The sequence below is a fragment of the Carettochelys insculpta genome, chromosome 3, assembly GCF_033958435.1.
Source record: "Carettochelys insculpta isolate YL-2023 chromosome 3, ASM3395843v1, whole genome shotgun sequence".
Taxonomy (NCBI): domain Eukaryota; kingdom Metazoa; phylum Chordata; order Testudines; family Carettochelyidae; genus Carettochelys; species Carettochelys insculpta.
Window position 1 is genome coordinate 173,355,112 of NC_134139.1, and position 12,065 is coordinate 173,367,176.

Genomic DNA, 12,065 nt, shown 5'->3' on the forward strand with positions numbered 1-12,065 from the left:
CTCTCCTAATCAGTTGGGCAGAACCTGAATCTGTCCTGGGTGGCTGCCCTAGTTTCAGCTTACAGGAAACATTGCCTCCACCTCAAAAAAGCTGTATGGATGGAAGAAGCATAGTGAAAATAATCTCAGCTTCCTGCCTACTGTTTCTGAATTTGCCACAAATTTTGGTGTTCTAGCTTTGGAGGAGAGAAGTAGTGAGATTTAAGTTAAAAAACAATATTGAAAGAAGAGATTACAGAGAACTTAATTTTGGTCTACGAAAAAGTCTTCACAAAGAAGAAAAGAAGTGAAAAAGATGTAACTGGGAAACTTAAGAACCACATTTAAACATCAGATATAGGTGGCATGTTAAATGGGTTCTGAGAGAAAAAGAAATGCCTTAGCTGTGCAAATACTTCCTGTAGCCAATTCAAGTGCTTTACAAGGTCTACAGTGTTACAAGCAAGGGACAGAAAGTTCTGGTTGCTTTCATGCTAGAGACATATTTAAGGAGACAGGCAAGAGAGAAGTAGATGACTGTGGGGGATTGGTAATGGTCCATTGGGCCTTTCACCTTTAGGTTGCCAGTTCAAATCCAACTCAGATAAAGTAATGACTGGAAGTTGCTGCTGTCTGATAGCTGTTCAGTGGCCTATGTGAAATGAATGTGATCATAGTCCAGTTCCCTGTGGACTGGCTCTGCATCATATCTCCCCTTTCTTGTTGCATTTATGATGCTTGTTCAAATTTTAGTGAAAAGGGGAAGAAAATAATGGGCATGGAAACTTGACAATCCTTTCAGTCAGAGAAGTGGCTCCTCCAGAGCACAGTAGATTTGAGGCATCTTGGTATAGCACTGTAGCTAACCTTGCACTGTCACTTTTATTAATCATTTGTACTGTAATAGCACCCACAGTGCTCTGCAAGCTCCATTATCGGCGCATACAGAAATGATTCCTACTTCATAGAACTCACAGTTTAAGACAGAGGGGACACGGAAGGGTACAACCAAATCTCTTCAGTAAGGTCAATTTTATGCTACAACCCTTCCTTTCTGCCTTTGGCCCTCCCAGCTGCATGTTGTCCCTCTTCCCAGGCTTTCAATCCACCACTTTTCCCAAGCACTAAATATAATGGCAAACTGTTCTTAAAAAGCAAAACAAAGCTAGTGTATAATATAACCTAGATTTGTCAGCCTAATTTTACATTTCCAGAATACCCCAGCAAATTGCACTACAGAGATTAGAGCTATGGAATGGACTTTACTCCTAGGAGGCTGCAACTTGGGTAGCAGTCTTATAGCTTTGCAGTATTGTACCAGATAATTCAGGGATCAACCCTGCCACATTTGACTGTCTCTATACTAGGAGGAGATAAACCACTTATGCCAAATGAGTCAAGTCCCATATCAGAGGAGTGCCTTAAAAATCCCAACAGATTTTTTTAAAGCCATCACTTTAAAAAATTACTAAAGTTATAGGAGAAAATGGCTTAAATAAAAATGTTTACACACTTTAATTACAGTCAGTAGATTAAAAATGAAAAGTGTCATTTTCAAGGCTCACAAAACTTAAAAGGAAAAAAATGGAATTCTGTTGTTTGAGGTTCTTGCTTTGCTTTGTGGTAGTTTTATCACTCAGCCCACACTGCCCCTTCTCTCTGCTCGCAGTTTCTCAGGCAGTTTTTGAAAAAAAATAAGTAAAATACTTAAAATTATGTTGGGGGAATTTGATTCATATGCCAAACGTTAAGATGCTCTTTTAAAAAAGAAAGAACATTTCAAACTAAAAATGTAATTTGGAAATGGAATTCATTGTCCTCTCTGTTTTTCTCATACAGCCAACAACAGTCTGGCCTGGGGATTGACACATGCATATGCTTAGAAAAAGATCATGATACGACAAAATTTGTCCTGAGCATTTGCTTATGTTTTAGCAGCTTCACAGGCTTCTGCACTTGGAAACATTTGAAAGTTCCCACTACATTACTGGCATAATCTGACTTTGCTAGGCTTATTCTTTAGCCTCAGCCTCAGAAACATATTCAAGCTTATGATGAAGAGTGAGCATATCAGGTAAATAGCAGCAAGCATACAAACCTTCAGGGTCTCATTTGCCTAAGTTCCTGGTACAATGAACATTTACTGAAGCTTCCAAGTGACATCAAAAATGCTATGTTTAGGACTGACTCATGTGTGCCAAAGCAAAGACATTTAAAGAGAAGGGTCCATCCTAAATGAATCTCATTGTGCAACATCAAAACAAAAAGCAGTCAAGTAACACTTTAAAGACTAGCAAAATAGTTTATTAGGTGAGCTTTCGTGGGACAGACCCACTTCTTCAGACCATAGCCAGACCAGAACAGGCTCAATATTTAAGACACAGAGAACCAATAACAGTAAGCAAGGAGGACAAATCAGAAAAAGATAATCAAGGTGAGCAAATCAGAGAGTGGAGGGGTGGGGGGGAAGATCACGAAATCTAATTCTTGATCTTCCCCCCCACCCCTCCACTCTCTGATTTGCTCACCTTGATTATCTTTTTCTGATTTGTCCTCCTTCCTTACTGTTTTTGGTTCTCTGTGTCTTAAATATTGAACCTGTTCTGGTCTGGCTATGGTCTGAAGAAGTGGGTCTGTCCCATGAAAGCTCACCTAATAAACTATTTTGCTAGTCTTTAAAGTGCTACTTGACTGCTTTTTGTTTTGATAGTGTATAGACGAGCACGGCTTACTCTCTGTTACTATTGTACAACCATGTATGATAACATGTACAGAGACAAATTCAGAGATACCATAAACGGTGGTTAAGCTACATCATATTAGTGAGTTCATGTTAATGTGAGATAATGGCTATAGGGTGAGAGAAGCAGGAGGGAAAAGATTGATCTGAAAAAGGAATCTCAGGATAATCGTATAAGAAAATGTAAAGTCGAGATTAGTTTACTCGACAAACATATTTTTCTGTTTATGGAATATAAATGTTGTGCTAACATTGATTTGTAATTTACACCACCATTTATGTCCTCTCTTAGTGTTAAACATGTGCTTTTTAACATTTATAATGTTGTTTAGGGATTTAAGTGTAGGTCTACACAGCAAAGTTGTTTTGAAATAACAGCCATTATTTCAAAATAACTATCCTAGTGTCTGCACAATGCAACCAGTATTTTGAAATAATTTTTGAAACGGAGGTTGGCTTCTTTCAAAATTAGAAAACCTCCTTGTATGAGGAATAGTTCCTGTTTCAAAATAGGGGCTGTATGGGAAGGAAGTAGAGCCTATTTTGAAATAGGCCACAGTGCATCGAATGGCTCTATTTCAAAATAGGTGCTATGTGTGTAGATGTTCTCTTTCAAAATACCTAAGTGTTATTTCTAAATGCATTTTGTATATAGTAGCATTATTTCAAAATAAACTATTCTGGAATAGCTCTTCCAGAATAGTTTATTTTGAAATAAAGTTGCTGTGTAGACATACCCTAAGGCTATGTTTACACTGCAGAGTTATTTCAGGGTACTGAGGTATCCTGAAATAGCCTACTCCATGTGTATGACATGCACCCGGTATTTCACAATATTCTTCAAAATACCAGGCACACTATTTTGGCATCCTTCTATACTCCATTGCAGGAGAGCTAAGGGCACTTTGTAGACTATTTAAAAATTAACTTGAAATAGTATACACAAAATATATATCTTATTTTGAGTTAAGGGCACAATGTAAACATAGCCTAAGAGTGCATGTACGCAGCTATGGGTATTATTCAACAGCGCCTAAACAGATTGGGCATTAGATTCTGTTAGCCGGTGGCCGGGTAATGTGCGGTGAGGTACTCCCCTGGGTCCTAAGCAACCCAGTTTTTTACTGTTAGAGCAGTCAGCTCCTAGCACTCTCACCCACGGCCAGGCTGTAGTAACCAAACGGTTAAAGTTCTTTTTGTTGTGCCGGCTGTGTTGCAGTGACAAAAGGGTTAACAGGGTCAGGCTCAGAGCTTAACTAGTTACAAGTTTATTTAAGCTACAGTTATAAGCGTGCGGTTACAAAAGGCTATTGTTTACTTCTTATATGCTAGCAAAGTACAGGTGTTAACAAGTTATGTTACAATCCAATACAAAGATATATGTTACCATCTAACACAATATCTTGATACAATGACATCTAGTTACAGATCTCTAATTCTTTAGCTGTGCACAAAAAAAGTCGGAGACCTAGCATGGGTGTATCTTACCCTCTCTGCGTCTCTCGATACCAGCGTAGCCAAGCCGGATCGGTCACTCAATTCCGTGGAAAGACGAATACGAGGTTGGGCGTCCCCAGCTGTGGACCTCGGGAGGTAATCACCTGACCCGACCAGCAGGTAGTTGGTGGAATGCACTCAAAGTTAGAGTTCTGCTGGACCCACCTTTTATACCCCTTTTGGGTTACGTATTCTCTTTCTTATCTACGGTGCCAGATCATACTGGTCTGTCTTTGTGACGCCAGTTTGTTACAAGGGCATTTCTTACTTAGTTTGCACTTGTAAGACAAGAGATAAGCAATTTAGGAGTACAGGACATTCTTTTGTGTGGGCGGGGCACTTCCCCTTCTGGGGTGATTGTGTGTGTGTGCATCATATCGATCAATGCCAGCTGGGGTGATTTCTGAGGCCCCTCCCCCCATGTTGACAGTCTGGCCTGTTAGCCTTCTAGCTGTACTTTCTGCTTCTCAGGGTCACGACAAGCTAGCATATCTGGGCCTCAATGAGGGCATCAAAGACTGTGCTTTCAGCAGCCATTTCCGTGCCCTGTGTGCTTCTCAGTGTGGTGGGGGCAGCGAGCAAGCTGCTTGTAAGGGGGAGACTTTGTCTGGCTACATTCCACCCCCGCCACGCCTCCATTCGGCACAGTAACCGCACGCCTCCATTCAGCGTAGTAACCGCACGCTTATAACTGTAGCTTAAATAAACTTGTAACTAGTTAAGCTCTGAGCCTGACCCTGTTAACCCTCTTGTCACTGCAACACAGCCGGCACAACAAAAAGTACTTTAACTGTTTGGTTACTACAGCCTGGCCGTCGGTGAGAGTGCTAGGAGCTGCCTGCTCTAACAGTAAAAAACTGGGTTGCTTAGGACTCAAGGGAGTACCTCACCGCACATTACCCGGCCACCGGCTAACAGATGCCTACCTACTAATGTTCTTTTTTTGAAAAATCCTACAAGGAATCTATATGCTTCTTTAAAAATGCAGTACCACAACATCAAGGCAAGAAGCTTCTCAGAAAAAAAAAGTAGAAAATGTACATTCAGAAATCTGCCATAGCAGGGTAAATTAATGAGGATTATTTAGCATCTGGTTCACTCTTAATGTCAAGGTATCGTTTATAATGACTAGCAGTTGAGATGTATAAACTGCTACAAATAGAGTCCATGTAATCTTAAATGTGCCTCTAAAGAACAATTTACAATGTAAAGATGGCATGTGGATAACAATTAATGCCACCTTTCTTAAATGTATGACACAGATTAATCTACTTTAACACACTAGGGATCTATTCTTTTAAAGTGCAGCATTATCAGCAAAGGGGTCACATGCATGGATCATACTCCTAATGACATACTATTGCACTCAGCAGCTAGATTCTAACAGAAAGGACATCCAAAATACAGATGTTCATGTAGAGTTGACCAGCTAGGTATAAATTCAGATTTCAAACACAAGGTAAGTGATCCCACTTTTTAAAAAAAAAAACATAAGAAGAGCCTGTGCAAATTTTCAGTTGAGCTATTTTCATTCATCTGACAAAGTGGGTCTGTGTCCACAAAAGCTTATGCTCCAATAAATCTGTTAGTCTATGAGGTGCCACAGGAATTCCCACTGTATTTTTATTCAGTGTTTCACAACAAAGACATAGCTCCTATTATCATGCAACATATACAGAGATGTGAATGTGTATCAAAATCCCAAATTCTGCCAGCATCTTAGAATGTTATGAGGAGAGATGGTACTGGTGACAATACAGCAATAACAGAATATGAAATTTCCCAGCTAGAAAGAATACAATTTTTCTTCCAGAAGAAAAGAGAAGGAAAGACTGGAATTCCTACCATAGCAAAAAATCTAATTGTGCCTGATGTATGTTCTCATAGATGGATTTCACTGCCTTCTCCATTCAACCTTTACGGACTTTCCTTTACACCCATTTTCAAAGAGAACAAATAAATAAATATAATAGAACTCAGATTTTCAGTTGTGTAGTTCTGAGAGGTTGCAAGGAATTGATGACAGCTCCCTGACTGTGGAGCCAGTTCTTCAGTCTGCACCCAGTGCAGGGCAGTGTAGGACGCACTCCTCTCTAGCCAGTTCTCTGCACCCATGGACAGGCTACAGTTATATGGGTTACAGGAATGCAAGTCACACAAGTCACATCCACTCCGCACTAGAACCACTGTGATATGCAGGGCAACTGGTAGATGGAGATGGCTTTACCTCTTGAGAGAACCTTGAACTACTCTCTTTGTGCTATGACACTAGGTCTATACTAGACCTAGAAGTTGACTGCTGATATGCAATTTTAGCTATGCCAACTGTGTAGCTAAAATCAATTTATCCACAATCAACATCCATGTCTGGCCACACAGCAGAAGGTTGAGGGGATCATTTCTCCCATCAACCTTCCTTATTCCTCACCTCTTGCAAGGAGTACAGGGGTCAACGTTGACCTTTGGGAGCGTCATTTCATGCATGCACAAAATGAAAACCCGGAAAAGCGATGCTCAGCACGTCAATCCTCCTCTGTAGTGTGGCTCTAGCCTAGAGTGGGGTTCAAGACTCAGCCCTGGGTCAGATCTGCACCAGGAATTAGCTTGTTATAACTATGTCACTCAGAGGTGTAAAAATCCACATCCATGAGCAACTCAGTTAAATTGACCTAACAGCTGGAGTAAACAGCAATACTACAATGACGGGGCTTCTCCCACTAACTTAGCTAGTGTTTGTCTGCTCTACTTCAGCTTTTAACTATAGCTCTGCCCATAAACATATAAACTGAAAAGTAAGAATACTTTCCTTTGCACATTAAATCTCAGACAGACTCTCAGGAAATATTTTACTGCTCAATATTTAAGAGTAAATTTTGTTAGAAGTTTAAAACTGAGTCCAAACAATTATTGTACAGTGAAGATTTCTTTTTCAATGCTATCCCACTAGCTTACGATCGCTTTAAATGTATGGCACTCAGATGAGTATAAAATGCTACCTTATATATTCTCTGACTGAAAAAGAGTCCCATCTATTTATTTAGGTTAAAATAGGCTGGGTTTTTGTGTGTGTGTGTGTGTGTGGGTTTTTTTTAAGTTTTAACAGGCTCTGCTATTCACAACACTGTAATCAATGCTTGACTCCAGATCACACAAGGGAATCATTCTCCACTGCCTGGACTAAAAAAGATTAATTGCCTTGTAAAAGTTTAAATACATACATATACATGAGTAAAGAAAGTCTTGCATGGTATGGACAATATCTCCAATAATAAACAACCACTGTAGTCCCTTTGAATGAAAGTAAAACTAAAAGTGCGTGCGTGGGTGGCTGAGTATTTTTTTTTCTCCCACTTAAGCTTGGTTTATGTACGATAGTAGTACTGATGTATGCATCATTCAAACAAAACAAACAAACCACATTTTTGATAGAATCCCAAAGCATCCTATGGATACACTATGAACTAATTTGCCAAATCTAAGATGAGACAAAGATGAGATGCAGCACAATACATCTGTTACACCACAATATAGTTTGTGTCTAGATTTTTAATTTTCCTGTATCGTTATAAACTTAGCAATAGACAGACTGATTCCGTAAAAATAACACCCATATATATTGTGATGTGCTTCCTATTGCATGCCATTTTTTAATCAATTCAAACTAATGAATTTATGGTCTGTTTTTTCAGAAGTATAGTGCACAGTTCACTTCCATTAACTTTAATAAATGACTCACCACCTCTGGAAGTCAGGTCACTAAAAACTGAATCAAAAAACAAGTGAAAAAGGACTGCATCAGCAATTACCTCATCTTGTGGAGAAAGAGGGAGTTTGCCTTTGATTAGGATTGGGGAGATTCTGTGAAGCAATTTTACACAGTGTCACCTTTGTCTCAATTCATTTTCTCCAAATCTGAAAGGCCACTCCAGGTGGTTCTCATGCATATGACCAGTGTGTCTATATTTTTGTTACTGGCATGCTGATTTATATTTAATAAGATTCCAGGGATTGCCTGTGGCTTTGCTGCCCAAAATGAGCTTGACTGGGCTTGGATTAGCAGAGCCAGGAAAAATGTTATCTGTCAGTCTAGCCAATATGTTTCACGTTACTGTTGCTTAGCAAGATAGGCTGGAGGGATACTGAAAAAAACCTGAGATCTTTTCTAAGTACTCCCGCTATGCAAATCTTATGAATAAACAAGGGAAGAGAATTGAATCCAAATTTTTAAAAAAATTGAAGGTGGAAAGGGTGGTTAATTTATCTGAAAAAGTCTTCAAGAAGTCTGTGAAATATTTATCTGATCCTAACGGTTACCCACCTAAGAATTTACCACTTTCACCAGCGGCTGTTAAAGAGTCCAAAATTTTGCCAAGTGTCCCAAAACTTTCAAACATAGGAGGGAATGGACTGCAGAGAAGTACTTTGGTCTAACATATTCTGCTCCAATCAGAGAAGTTGCAGTTTTGCTGAGAAAGAAAATGACGTCACAAGAGGGAGATCTGTAAGTTTTGAATCCATACAACTGTAAGTTTTGAATCCATACAACCAGTTGTAGGAATTTTTTTACAATGAGACTGCTGGAGAATGATGTTGAGAAAATAATAATAATGTTGAGGGAAAAATCTTTGTATGAGCTTGTGCTTGCTTGTGAAAAATTCAGGTTTGGCCCAATATGGGTTGCATCATGTTATATTTAACTTCAAAAATATTCTAGAACATATTTTGTCTTCAACAATTAATTAAAAAGCAAAAGTCTGACAAACTACCATTGCTCTTTGCATTATCACATATTTAAAATAATGAATAAAGTTTTCCTTTCATGAAAACTTTCCTTTCCTTTCCTTACATTTCCTTACCATCATCCTGAATTATGGAAATAACTAGATACATGATTTATAGGGCTACTGCCACAGCTCTTACCTCATACTATTATTCTGTGCCCCTGCCTCAGTTTTCTTTTGTGTCCCAGTGGATTACTTTAATTGTGTCTTTAGTCCTTGACCTGTAGCAAGTAAAGTCCATCCCTTTCTGGGCAAATAGTCCAAAAGAAGCTGGTAGGATCAGACACAGCTGTAGCTAAAGCAGGTATTGCTGCATTATGGAGGGATGGGGGGGAGACTGTAAAATGAAGCCTAGCCAGGGCCTCCACTAGGGTTTGCCAATTTTCTATTCACTCAAAACTGAACAAACTCACCTCGCCCCCTGCTCCATCCCTTCTCTGAGGCCCAGACAATGCCCCTTGCATTCTCCAAGGCCCTATCCCTGCTCACTCCATTCTGCCTGTGCCCCATTATTCTCTCTCTCACCATCCTCACTCACTCATTTTCACCATGCTGGCTCAGGGGGCTCAGGTGGGGCAGGGGGCAAGGGATCTGGCTAGAGATACAGTATCTGAAGTGGGTCCAGAGATAACGAATTCAAAGTGTAGGAGGGGACTCCAGGATAAGAGGTGGAGTGAAGGGGTTTGGCTTAAGAGAGAGGGCTCTGAACGAAGTCAGGAGCTTGATATATAGGTGGGAATACAGGCTCTGGGCCTGGGTTGCAGGTTCCAGAGTAGGACCATAAATGATGGGTTCAGTGTGTGAGGGGACTGACTCCATGCTGGGGCAGGGGGTTGGAGTATGGGGTGTTTGAGGGCACTTCCTGGGTATATAGATTGGGGTAGGGTGGGGGATGAAGAGTCTGAGGTGTAGGAGGGATCTATGGGGTGGGACTAAGGGATTTGGAGTGCAGGAGTGGGATCAGGGCTCGGGCACAGAAGAGGCACAGAACTTACCTCAAGCAGCTCCCAGAAGCAGTGACACATCTCCCCTCTGATTCTTACATGGAAAAACAGCCAGGCAGATCTCCACAAACAACTTGAGGTTCGTGGATGATATCGTTATCATTGAGGCAGATGAGGAGAAGCTAACGAAAATGGTGCAGGTGTTAAACGAAGAAGGGAAGCGGTACGGACTGATTATGAACATTGATAAAACAAAAAACTATGGTATTTGGAGATTAGGAAATAGGAAGGAAAATCAGTGTGGATGGCATTGAACTAGAAAACGTAGAGAAGTTCACATATCTGGGGAGCAACATAACATATGACCTAGACCGTAAGAAGGAAATAGCAACTAGAATAGCGAAAGCAAGAGCAAGTTTGAAGGTGATGGATAAGATCTGGAAAAGCAAAGCAATTAGGTTAAGAATGAAGCTGGGCGTCTTGAAAACGTGTGTATTTAGCAGCATGTTGTACGGATGTGAGACATGAATAATAACGAAAGATTCAAAAAGAAGAATATTGGCATTTGAAAGGAGTTGCTATAGAAAGATTCTGAGAATAGGATGGATGCAGAAGGTCACCAATGAGGAATTATATAGGAAGATACAGCCGAAAGAGAACCTGCTGCAGAAGGTTATAAAATGGAAGCTACAACTATTTGGACATATTTGCAGAATGAACAATGAATGAAAAATCAATACCCTAGTATTCGGCATAATGGATGGTTCGAATAGGAGAGGCAGACCCCACAGAGAATGCATAGATGATATAGTAGATTGGTGTGGAGCTAGTCTACAGAAACTAAGCCACTCTGCACTGGATAGGGAAAAATGGAAGGAAATAGTGAGAGAGGCATCAGACACCAATGGGTGCTGAGCCCACGGATATTGATGATGAGATCTGCACACTGTCTCTTCTACAGGCTCTGTCCCCACTGCTCCCATTGGTCGCAGAGCCTGGTCAATGGGAGCAGCACGGGCAGCGCCTGGGGTGTGGGCAGTATGTGGAGCCTCTTAGGTATAGGAATCAGACGGGGAACATGCCAGCTGCTTTCCAGGAACTGCCTGACATGGAGGCTATCAGGGAGCCTGCCAGCCCTGGTGCACAGTACTGCCAACCAGACAGTAAACAGCCCGTGCAGTGGTGCTGACCAGAACCTCCAAGACCCCTTTTTGACCAGATGTGCCAGTTAAAAATGAGAGAGCCGCTCACCCTACTCCCACTCCCCCTGGGACCAGAACTGAGCAAGGAAAACCTCTCTGGGAGCATTAGGACCCACATGGCATCCCTTCTTTTCCCAGTCATGAGCCTTGGGGACAGAAAATGCAGGGTGGTGCCAGACACACACTTATTCTAGCCAGCAGGAGCAGCTGCAGAATCAGATCACAAAGGGACCCAGCAACACTAATGATGTCATTAGTGTATTTTCTACAGATTTCACTGGACTTTCTCTGGCCTTAAATTGATTGGATGAATGTGCCCCAATGCAATTGTGCCACCTCCTGCACAGTCTTTTCATCTCAGCTGTTCTGCCTCTTCTACCCCCTTCATTCCCTTATCTTTTTGGTTAGTTTATACCCATCTAACTGGGGTTCGGAATACACTAGAAAATTAGGTTAGTTTAACTATGTTAGTCAGGGACGTAAAAATCCACTCTTCTGAACAGCTTTAGTAAGCCAATATGAGTCCCCATATATCTAGCATTAGCTTAATGGAAGAATTCTTCTGTCAGACTCGATTCTGCCACTCAGTGAAGCAAATTACCTATTCTGACAGCATCCCCATCTGTGTTGGTAGTGTCTCCTCTGAAGTGTAGACAAGCCCACAACCCATCCTATGTACAAACAGATAAATAAAGCATGGAACTAGCATGACCTTTGCAGCCATTACATTGTTCATTCTGTGTCCCCCACCTGTTTCACTTAATCTGTGTCTGTGCTAGTGGATTGTTATCTCTCTGGGGCAGGGACTGCATTATTCTATGTTTTTATAGTGCCTAGCACATTGTGGCCCCGTTCTCATTTGGTCCCAAGTGGAGCCTTGCAACCTTACCTAAACCCAATCGGATTCCAAATACAAGCCTCA